Source organism: Danio rerio, chromosome 6 (genome assembly GCF_049306965.1).
Source record: "Danio rerio strain Tuebingen ecotype United States chromosome 6, GRCz12tu, whole genome shotgun sequence".
Taxonomy (NCBI): Eukaryota; Metazoa; Chordata; class Actinopteri; order Cypriniformes; family Danionidae; genus Danio; species Danio rerio.
Genome location: NC_133181.1, coordinates 51,947,212 through 51,959,789, shown reverse-complemented (window position 1 = coordinate 51,959,789; position 12,578 = coordinate 51,947,212). Strand labels below are relative to the sequence as shown.

At 36.1% G+C, this 12,578-nt stretch overlaps 1 long non-coding RNA gene across 1 annotated transcript in view; it reads right to left on the bottom strand.

Moving 5' to 3' along the window:
• The window catches only part of LOC141386359 (uncharacterized), a 40,988-nt gene extending 29,109 nt beyond the window's left edge, over window positions 1-11,879 (bottom strand). Inside the window, exon 1 of the long non-coding RNA XR_012408213.1 lies at window positions 11,456-11,879. This is a non-coding gene — a long non-coding RNA (uncharacterized lncRNA). The remainder of the gene's footprint in view (window positions 1-11,455) is intronic.
• Window positions 11,880-12,578: the final 699 nt, after the last annotated feature.

Genomic DNA, 12,578 nt, shown 5'->3' with positions numbered 1-12,578 from the left:
TAAAATGCCTAATTAGGTTAACTAGGCAAGTTATGTTAATTAGGCAAGTCATTAGACAACAGTGGTTTGTTCTGTAGCCAATCGAAAAATAATAATTTCCTAAGGGGTCTAATTATATTGACATTAGCACTTTATTATTTAAAAAAAAGAAATGTTTTCAGCAAAACTAAAAGAAATAAGACTTTTCCTAGAAAAAAAATGGAATAGAAAATACAAACGTCCTTGCTCTTTTAAACATTACCTACAAAATTTACAGAATGGCTAGTGTTTTGTCTTCAACTGTACAGTACCTAACAAAAGTCTTGTCATTTATTCAAGTTTTAGGAATAACAAATAATAACTTGACTTCTAGTTGATCATTTGGTATCAGAAGTGGCTTATATGAAAGGCAAAGGCCTCAAGATTATGCTTATTTTACCAAAATAAAATATCATCAAAAGTTTTGTCACTTAACAGAAATATTGTGCAGTATGGAATATAAAGGCATGGTGCAGTCAGTGGAAACAGAATTAATATTGTGTATGACTCCCATGAGCTTAGACAACTGCATCCATACATCTCTGCAATGACTCAAATAACTTATTAATAAAGTCATCTTGAATGACCAGGAAAGCTTTCCTGCAAGACTCCTAGAGTTCATCAATATTCTTTGGATTCATCTTCAATGCCTTCTTCTTCATTTTACCCCAGACATGCTCAATAATATTCATCTTCGGTGACTGGGCTGGCCAATCCTGGAGCACCTTGACCTTGTTTACTTTCAGGAACTTTGATGTGGAGGCTGAAGTATGAGCAGGAGCGCTATCCTGCTGAAGAATTTGCCCTCTCCTGTGGTTTGTAATGTAATGGGCAGCACAAATGTCTCGATACCTCAGGCTGATGATGTCCTCCACTCCACTGCAGATCTCTCGCACGCCCCATACTGAATGTAACCCCAAACCATGATTTTTCCTTTACCAAACTTGACTGATTTAAATGAGAATCATGCGGGTTCCAGTAGGTCTTCTGCAGTATTTGTGATGACTGGGATGCAGTACAACAGATGATTCATCAGAAAAAATCTACCTCCTGCCACTTTTCCAAACAATCAACTAGAAGTCAAGTTATTATTTGTTGCTCTTACAACTGGGATCAATGACAAGACTTTTGTCAGGTAGTGTATATTTATATTACTAGTACATATGTATTTAGCAACAAGTGTATGCTAAAGTTCACCCTGAGGGTGAATATAATAACATAAGGCGACGTGGTGGCGCAGTAGGTAGTGCTGTCGCCTCACAGCAAGAAGGTTGCTGGTTCAAACCTTGGCTGGGTCAATTGCCACTGAATATCCCTTTATAGTAAAAGGCCTTTCAAAAGCAGATTCCTCGGTGTCTCAGTATTGGCTGGTGATACAGTATGTTGTTTTTCGTTTTCCCCACATCAGGTTAAATGCTGACTGGTCTTGAGGAACTGCATTGGTAATCTGCTCAATTTGAGGGTCTGAAATTGCATTCTTAATCTCAAAGGAGTCAAGTGATGAACTGAAGACAAGAAGGTAGGAAAGCCCAGTCAGGGAATCCTAATGACTTTATCGATTGTGACGCAGACGCTTATAAGCGCCTGACATCGCAGCACACCATCAGAATCCATCACCTAAAAAACAGAGGAGAAAATTGCTCGCAAATCTCCTCTAAACGACTCTGACAAATGACTCTTTGCGTGTAAGTAGGAAGCTCACAGCACGCTTCCAAATGCAGTTATCCAAATTACTGAAGGAAGCATTAAGGACGGAGGCATAAATTACTGTCGTTAAAAATGTAGTCTTGCATTGCACTGTTAACCAAACATCGTGCTTTCAATGAGACGAGAAGATGGAGTGCAGCAAATCTAGGCTGTTTCTGGCTAAATGTGTCAAGACTAAAACCTAAATTTCCATGCATGTTAAAAAGCTCCTATTTGAGAAACAAACGAGTGCTCTGGTTTCTGCTCCATCCCCCATTTCAATCCCCCTCCCAGCTGAAAAAATCCATTCCAGTGTGCCTGTGTGCAATTGCCTCAACCCAGTGATTTATGAAAAGGAAGAAAAATCTCTGTGCAGATGGGGCTGAGAGGTTAGAAAGAGGTATAAATATTCCCGATCATGAGCAGGACGTGTTCAGCTGCCCCAGAGGTCCCTTCGTAATAGACGGTATATCTTCTAGTGCCATTAACTGGAAAGGATCAGACGTGGCTGCGTGTTACGGGGACAAGGAAAGCAAATTACGCGGTAGCGCTCGCGATCACACCTGTGTCCTATTCTCTAGCGTAACCTGGGTGTTGTTTTTGTCACCTTCTCGGCGCTGGATATTGACAGTGGAATTGTTTTTGGAGAGGAAAGCGCTAGTTGAAAGCACCGCCGGCCCTTTGTAGTGCGAATGAAGTCTTTGTTAGCGATTCTGTTTGATCATTGGTAATTGAAATGAACATCCGTAACAGATTCTAGGGCTTTTATTTGTTGTATGTGAGGGGTTGTTGATATAGAAATCTATATCGAGCCATATATACACGTTCTTTGTCTGGAATTAATTATTCGTTTCAGGTGAAATCATCTTTGAATTTCAAGACCTAGTGAGCTGGTTTGGTGTTTTCATTTATATGCAATTTAAAGTGCTCCTGCTCCTTTTTTGAATATTGTTTTATGCTCAATGTAGGTCAGTGTCATGCATTCATTCATTTTACTTCCGCATAGTCCCTTATTTATCAGGGGTTGCCACAGCAAAATCAACCACCAACTTTTCCAGCATATGTTTTACACAGCAGATGCCCTTCTACAGTAGCTGCAACCCATTACTGAGAAACCCCCATATAGTCTCACATTCACACACACTCATACACTACAGGTCAATTGTGTTTACCCAATTCACCTATAGCGGACCCAGGCTCATACTAAAAACAAAGGTTTGTTTTATTTTTATCTTTGTATTGTTAGGGTTTTTACCAAAATCTGGTTCAATTCCATGTCAACAGCTCCTTTAGAAATATTATTCCCAGGAAAAAAAACATGACGTGTTTAATACTTATTTGCCCCACTGTACTAAAGTGATTAACTTGAATGAAATATTACAGGTTTAATTGGTTTCAATCAAAAAAATATTTTTATAAAAATGCAATTTCCAATGCAAAGCTAAAATGATCATAAACACAGAAACACATAATGATCATAAACAAAAAAGACAATAATGAACATAGAGTCGTTAAATCTAGAGTTAAATCAAGTGTTATATTCCAACTCAGGCTCATTCTGAAAACGTACCGCTATATACATTTCTGGAGAGCTCCAAATATGTCCCATGAGCTTTTTTCATGCCTGATCTCTAAAATAAAATCTGACAAGTGTCTTTCAAATATATTCGGAATAAGCATGTGCAAGTAAGTTATTTTTGCGAGTTTGTTATTTGAGATGCACAGAAACAGAAGAAGCTCTGTGGAAATAGCAGCATTTGAACACCATTTTAGCTTTCTCTGCTGTATTGTTACAGCATCTCTGGCCGTGCCTCTTCGCTGCGCAGGGTGTGTGCATGTGGTGAATGTGCGGAACTGGAAGCCCTTGTGATCTCACTGGCTACAATGTATTTTTTGTAGGTCCCCAAACTTTGTTCTCTGTAGCTAAGCTAACTCTGTAAAAGCCAGCGTCTCCCTTTGCATTAAACTTTGAGCGTCTTACATTCAGAGATGTTGTTCATGTTCACACAGCTACATTACACATCAGCTAAAGTTTAAAACATGATATTGTAGTGGACCACCCCTTTAAGGCTCCTAATATAAAGTGGGACCGAAATCTGAATTGCTAAAATGAGTCATGAACAATTTCTGATTCACGTCCTTGAACTAAGTTATTCCATTATCCATGAGTTTAGATAATGTCAGCCAGTGGTCTTCACTGGATGCCACACGTCTATTTTGAGCTGCCTTCAAACACCTCAGATAGCAGAACATCATTGAATTATCATTGAATCTACAGTTGGAGAGTTGAAAATTCAATGTTGAGTTTTCATCAGATTTGCACCCTCAAATAACGTTTTTTCAATGATAGAAAGATTCATGAACACAGACGCAGCGTTAAAGTTAACGATATCATTAAGTTATTAATTGAGTTTTATTGATAATTGATTGGCGATGCAGTGGCGCAGTAGGTAGTGCTGTCGCCTCACAGCAAGAAGGTCGCTGGGTCGCTGTTTCGAACGTCTGCTCAGTTGGCATTTCTGTGTGGAGTTTGCATGTTCTCTTTGCATTCGCATGTGTTTCCTTCGGGTGCTGCGGTTTCCCCCACAGTCCAAAGACATGAGGTACAGGTGAATTGGGTAAGCTAAATTGTCCGTAGTGTATGAGTGTGTGTGTGAATGTGTGTGTGGATGTTTCCCAGAGCTGGAAGGCCATGCGCTGAGTAAAAACGTGCTGGATAAGATGGCGGTTCATTTCGCTGTGGCGACCCTGGATTTATAAAGGGACTAACCCGACAAGAAAATAAATTAATGAATGATAATTGATTATGAACACAAAACTACAATTGACTTCTGTTTGCATCTAATTAATACATAAAGGCATAATTTTATGATTTTCTTGTCATTTATCTTGCAACTTCACTTTACTAAAAATTGCATTAAATTAATCAAAAGTTCAGGTGAAATAAAGTCAAACAAGGTAGTAATAAGTGAAGTTGCTGATGATGTTTTTGCTGAGAGTTGTTTAATGATCTTCTGCTGAGATTTTGAGAGATTCACTGCGCTTTATTTCAGTTGATTTAATCTACAGCTGTGATTGAAGTGCAAATATAATAATAATAATATATATTTTTCATCATTATTTAGACACTTTGCTTAATGGAATGCTATTTCAACTTTGGCTGTTTAGTTTCACCTTGTGTACAGTTTTGATTAATTCAATGCAATTTTCTATTAAAGTCCATGAAGTTGCAAGATAAATTAGAAGAAAATCATTAAATTATGTCATTATGTATGAATTTGATACAAACTGAAGTCAGTTGTAGTGTTCCTTCTTGTAGTTGTAGTGATTCTGCTTGTTGACAGCAAGTGTTACCTTAATCACTGCATCTGTGTTTATGAATCTTTCTATCATTAAAAAATGATTATTTGAGGGTGCAAACCTGATGAAAACTCAACGTTGAATTTTCAACTATCCAATTGTTGATTTAATGAAAATTCAATGACGTTCTGTTGATTCACTTCGAGCAGATTGGATCTAGTAAAGCAGGCTTTTTATTCAGAAAGATTAGGAACAGGGTTTCAGGAGAGTTATTACAACCTAACAGACACCACCTCCTCACCGTTTCTGTATGTTAGCCATGCCCAAAACCTCAGACAGACGTAATCTGAGAATTTAACTGAAAACAAACAGGAAGTGCATTTCCAAATTTTAATTTTAGATTACAAGGGCAAACTGCATGCTATTTTCTTAAAGACATGCACAGATAAATTGTTCACCAAAAAACTAGCAATGTGAGCTAACAAATCATATGGTTGGTTTAATTTAATTTGTACTTTAAAGTAAAACTGAAGAGGAAAATATCTGAAACATTCTACATCAATGATAAATTATTTTCAATACTCAACCGACCAAGTTATTACTATAGTTTTTTCAAAACAAAATCCATGAAGACTTCAATCTAAAAGTCCCTATGGGCATCGGATGCACTTAAAAAGCGTCCGGACACTAATGCGTTCTAGTGCGTCTTTAACCCACCACTCTGTTGCTTGGTTACATGCTTCCCATGACTGTTCAAACTGCCATCAATCATCTGGTCTCAGTTTACATCCTCAACATTTCATTACGCTTAATTTCCTCCTGTGTTGGAGAGAAATTAAGTCACATATTGATCTGCCAGTCAAGAGTCTCTGATGCGGAGAGCTCTACTCGTGTGTTTGCATAATGGTCCGTGACCAAATATACACAAAAATTAATAACGTTGCTGCAAATGAAATATTACATGCATAATGTCAGATGAATGTGTTCAGCGGGTGAGATATTAACTACAAATGTCGTGAAAGCTCTTTATCTAAATGTCTCTTCTTAAAGGGGTGGTCCACTACGATATCATATTTTAAACTTTAGTTGATGTGTAATGTAGCTGTGTGAACATAAACAACATCTCTGAATGTAAGACGCTCAGAGTCCAATGCAGAGAGACATTAGCTTTCACAGAGTTAGCTTAGCAAAGCCAACAGCGAACAAAGTTTGGGGACTACAAAAAATACATCCAAGTTAATGAAATCATAAACACTTTAGGTTACGCGCATATACCACGCGCACACACCCCGCGCAGTGAAAGGGCGTGGCCAGACACATTGTAATGATTTAGCAGAGAAAGCTAAAAGTCTGTCCAAACGCTGCTATTTCCACAGAGCTTGTTCTGTTTTTGTATTTAGGCTTCCAAAGGACACGGCACAAAGAGAGAAGTGCTTACAATTTAATTTTAAAGTATGTTCCAGAGAATTATAATTAATATATAGCTAGCATTGGACAAAGGACAGCTTCCAGAATCTCTCTCAGTTCAGTGCTGGATTCGGCTAAAAACTCCTCAAAGAAGGAGCAGCTCCAACCATAGTAGAAGAAGCTGTGGATTGTGAGCCACAACCTGTAAGTATTTTAGTTTGTTAAAATTGATCTATTACAAGCACAGTTTCTAATTATTATGTTTCTAATTGTTATTGGTATGTTGTAGCGAAGACGTATATAAACGAGGATTTAAACAACAGGAAAAGCTGGTTGGCACAGCTACAAATTTACAGTGCATCAGAAAAGTATTCATAACGCTTCCCTTTTTCAAAAAAAATTTTATGTTACAGCCTTATTTTTAAAAATGGATTAAATTCATTTATTTCCTTAAAATTCTTCACACAGTACCCCATAATAAAAAAAAAAGATTTTTTGAAATTGTTGAAAATTTATTAAAAATAAAAATGCTAAAAAATCACATGTACATCAGTATTCAAAGCCTTTGCAATGAAGCTTTAAATTGAGCTCAGGTACATTCTGTTTCCACTCATCATTCTTGAGATGTTTCAGCAGCTTCATTGGAGTTTACCTCTGGTCTGATGAGACTAAAATTTAACTCTTTGGAGTGAATGCCAGGTGTTACATTTGGAGAAAACCAGGCACCGCTCATCCCCAGGCTAATACCATCCCTACAGTGAAGCATGGTGGTGGCAGCATCATGCTGTGGGGATGTTTTTCAGCAGCAGGAACTGGAAGACTAGTCAGGATAGAGGGAAAGATGAATGCAGCAATGTACAGAGGCATCCTGAATAAAAACCTGCTTCAGAATGCTCTTGACCTCAGACGATTCATCTTCCAGCAGGACAATGACCCAAAGCACACAGCCAAAATATCAATGGAGTGGCTTCACAACAACTCGGTAAATGTCCTTGAGTGGCCCAGCCAGAGCCCAGACCTAAATTCTATTGAACGTCTCTGGAGAAATCTAAAAATGGCTGTATACCGTTGCTTCCCATCCAACCTGATAGAGCTTGAAAGGTACTGCAAAGAGGATAGGGTAAAAATTCCCAAAGACAGGTGTGCCAAGCTTAAGGCTGTCAAAGGTACATCAACAAAGTATTGGGCAAAGGCTGTGAATACGTATGTACATTTGATTTTTCAGGTTTTTTGTTTTTAATAAATTTGCAACAATTTCAAAAACTCTTTTTTCACATTGTCATTATGGGGTATTGTGTGTAGAATTTTGAGGAAATAAATGAATTTAATTCATTTTGGAATAAGGCTGTAACATAAAAAAATGTGGAAAAGGTGAAGCGTTAAGAATACTTTCCGGATGCACTGTATATTTATCTGTCAAACCGCTTCCTGGTGATGTGTAGCTGATCCGTGAATCACAGCATATTATGTTAGCTGACCAGTCGGAACTTCTCGATGGCAGCCTTTTGGAGGAGCTAGGAAATATGATAGTCGTTTTCATGTTAGCTGAGTAGCTGTATATAACTAAAGTAAGATATATGAAAGTTTTTTTTTTTTTTTTAAATGAAGCATGAGCACACGTTGCTTTGCACCCTATAAACACACACAAAAAAAGCCCTAAAATACACCCTGGACCACCCCTTTAACTGACGGCTATCCGATTCGGCCATGTTTGTAGTTTTTAACACTTTTTCATTTATTTATGTTTGTACATCTAATCACATCCTCGTCGACTGTGTTGTGGTCAATTAGCTTTTATCCATCACTGTATAATAATTTCCTCATGATATGGGGCTACACTATTTTTTTTTCACAAAACTATTTAGGACAGAGATTGTATGTCATTTTGGTTGCAGCGATTAACCTTGAGGACAAAATTCGGTCCCAGCCCATCTTTTTTATTTTCATTTCAGAAGCCATTTCACTTAGTTATAAGTCCCAACAGGGAAGAAAAGGCAATTGCAATTTCTGTTAACCCGTGTGTGTCCTTGTGGACATTTTCCTTTTTTTTTTTCTCTCATCATTTTAGCTGTCAATGGAGAGCATTACTGTTCCCAAAAAGGGTTAATTGCATTGACATTTTTATATTTTACATATTCATATTTCATAGTTTCTTTGATTTTAGAGTTTGTTTGGAATGTATATACAGCAAAATGTATATATTTGAGTGGTGTTTTATTTAATATATATATATATATATATATATATATATATATATATATATATATATATATATATATATATATATATATATATATATATACACACACACACAAGAAACATACCGCACATAAAGAACATACATTGAAATTTATACATGAATGCAAATTTGATCAAACTTTTACTCAAAAGTTAATTTACATTTATTTCTTATTGAACCTATTTTTTAGAAAGCTTTATGTGTGACGAAATCTTCAAAACACATACAATCAAACAAACAAACAAAAACGGATATATAAAATTTGTTATGAAGTTATGTTCATTAATGATCAAATAAAATAAACCTAATCAATCATGAAAAGGTTGCAAACATATACTTTCCTTGACAAGCAAATTATCCCTATATTCTTAATAATTTAAACAATCTTTTTCAAACTCAGAAAGCAGCTCAGTATTAAAAGAGAAACATTTAAACACATGCCCAATACTTTAATAGTCGTGCAGTTTTTCTCATTGGCTTTGGTGCATTTCTCACAACACTATTAACATTTGCACAACAGTTAATGCATTTCTCAAAACTATAATGCAAACTGCCAACCTAGTTGATAAGCTGCAAAAGCGTGTCACTTGCTCAAAATGGATAGCTCATTCCTCAAAAGCAAGTATTGATGCCAATGAAAGTGTCAGTGTCATCAAGATGAAAAGTCCTGACACCATTGTTTATGAACAAGATAGTCAAATGGCTTTGTCAGGTTTTCATTATGACAGTTTACTCTGTTAATGTTTTCTGTTGCAGTAAATTCAGATGTTGATGACACTTCCTGAAAATGCTCAGGAAAGCACTGTATACTGTTTACACAACCATGTGAAAACTACAGTAAAGTTGGACATCACTGCATTTAGTGAGGTATCTGAGCACAAGACACTGAATATGTGTGTTTCACATTTGTATGCTCTTTACAATCCTAATTTATTCACAGCATTGTGCAGAAGAATATAAACACCCTTATGTACAACAAACATAAACTTCCTTTGGGTTGAACTGTGCACAACTGTAAACAATATTGCAGAACATATTGGAACTGAACCTACAGCACACACAGGTCTGTAAATCATTCAGGAAAATGTTCAATTAAGAAGACATTTTCAGAAACAAAAATATTTTAAATGTTTTCTAAAACTAGCTTGACAGACAACTAGTTCAACATTTACATATTTGTATGTAATGAACTAATGACTATTAGTTTTATATAGAAACGACTGTTCAGCATTTACAAGTGTAGCTAATTTTGACTGACATGACATAAGCAAATGATAATGTTATAAAACAGCAGAGAGTGTATGAAATCAATTGTTGCATGCACAAAAGCATGTGCAATTTATTGGAAAGAATAAGAAACTGCTACTATGATGTGCACAGATGACTAATTGTTTTGAGTAATGCATTAGCCGCTGTGCAAATGTAAATAGTGTTTTGAGAAATGCATCAATGAGACTGAGAAAAACTGTAAATCACAACATGCAATGTTAGTATTTTCAGTTTTTAATTTTCCAGAGAAGACATTTTGTGCAAATATCTGGTATGTTTTATTTGTATTTATTTATTTCTCATTTTCTTTATTTATTATTGTACTTGATGTCATCCATTGTTATGGTTAATAGTATTGTTGTTAAAACACAATAAAATTTTTTGTAAATAAATAAAATAAAAAGTATTGTTAAAACACAATAAAAATATTTATCATGTACAGTAGCTTATAGTAGCAGAAAATACAAGCATTACTTTCTAAATTAAATCTTATTCTAAGAAATTCATTACATGGATAAATGTTGTTAATTGTTTTGCAATGTACTTTTTTAATTTTAGGTAACAAGGGAAATGACAGGTATCTTTATTAACTTCAATAGTGTGCGCTTTATATAAACTTTTCTTTTAACAGGAATTGGAAAATATTCTTTTGCCAGTAGTGATCTCAGGACCTCTCAGGACATTTAATATCCATGAATGAATAATTATTATTTTCTGCTTGAAAGATCTCAGGAACATCTTTTTTAGCTGTTCTATTGTCAAATCCTTTTGGGACAGATTGTAAAAGTGGTTGATGACAAACAATTTAATACCTGCGTTTGACTATCACATTGTGAAGTTTGTCATTTTTATGAAAAACAAAGAATTTAATTTCTGTGTAATAATATGTTGATTGTAGCAAAATTGTATATTCACAAATTTAAAGTTTCTCCTTGTTTCAAAGCATTTAAAAATGATTTTAACATTTTATATAAACCCATAAAACAGGTAAAAACAAAAGATGCCTCAAAACTCTTTAAGCTTTTGTCAGCTTATATGGACTGACCTCCTGAATGTAATGTATTTTCTTTTGTATTATTTAAGGTTTATTTATGTAATTATTACTATTATTGTGTACTAATTTTGCTTATTATATGCTGATTGGATATATTGTTATATATGTTTAACAATGAAGTTGAAATGCCTGTTGTTATTTCAAAGTGAAATAAAAAAAAGCTTATACTGTAGCATAATTTGATCTAATCCATGTCCTGAAACACTCCTCCTCTCCTGCTTTCACCTCTCATATGAATGAATCTCCGTTGAACGACTCCTTCACTAGCCGACTATAATATGGCTCCGCAGCATCTCGTTGTCATTTCTTTTGCATTGTTTGCTGATTTTATTCAACAAAACAAGCATAAGCCTCGTATTTAGTGTGAGTCGGTGCTACTTTGCCTTATGGTGAATGCAGTAAGTGACTGTATTATCATCAATAACGTTACCTGTTAGCACAAAAGTTCATAACATACAAAAACGTAAAAAACTAAACCTTACCTATAAAATGTTCTGCCGTTGTGCTTTGTTTTCTTTGTTGCTCGTTACTACACTCGTAGACAGCGCTAAAGTCCAGCATCTTGACGTAGTAACACTGTCTTGACTAGTGCTGTAGAATGACATTTGTCCTGAAAGCACTGTACAAATGTGGCGGCGCTATAGATGCTTGCTCAAGGTTCCTATGCGATATCTAGTGTATATATCTATGATACTGTAGTAGCTATCTACTGCGGCTGTCTCAATGGCAGGCAAATATATTTTACTTCAGTGGAAAACTCGGCCTTTATCATGATATAAGGGTTGTGTCCATCATATGTGCTTATTTTCTATTTGTATCTTCTTTGATATACATCGCAAAAATACGGCCTTTCCTCTGTGTTCCAGCCCTCCTCCATCTGAATTTCGCGCCTCACCAAAACCACGTGATTGCAAATGTGGAGGGCGGGTGTAGTGACGTCGGCGCACAGGGGCGGGGCAGGTTGGATTTTGGTATAAATACGCACGTCAGCCGGGGCACCTGTTTGCCAGTTCAATAGTTTGCTAAGTTCTCCGATAATGAAGTCAAACAAACAAACGCCCCAAACACTCGATGGGATCCACGCCGTTTGCCGCCAAAAAGCTTTTTGGCCTGAGGTCGACACATCATCCTCAAAATCACACCAGGAGTTTGAGACCCATCTGTAAAGCAGTTTACAAAAGGTATATTATGTTCGTTTGTGTTGTTGATTAACGTAACGTTAGCAGTGTTGCTAACCTGCAGCCCGGTTTGAATTGAGTAAAGTTTTGTTTGTGAAAATAATAGCTTGACATTTTAATAGGGTATATGCCGAGCTAGTGTTTTTCCCATACTGATAAACTTATGGTGACCTGTTATTGTGAACTTTTTTCGTTTCATACGGTTCCTTTTACAGTATCGATGTTGTAATGTCAGTAAATACATTCAGTTAAATAAACTTTGGCATTTATTTAGTTGCTCAAGCGTAAAACGAGACAAAAAGCCGTTTGCTCGCACGCGCCCGTCAGAATCGGCAAGCTAGCGCAGAAGTTTTATTGAATATACTGGGGTAAAATAAATGCTCATATTATAAAGACATGGCGGGGAAACATGTAACGTAATGCAGTG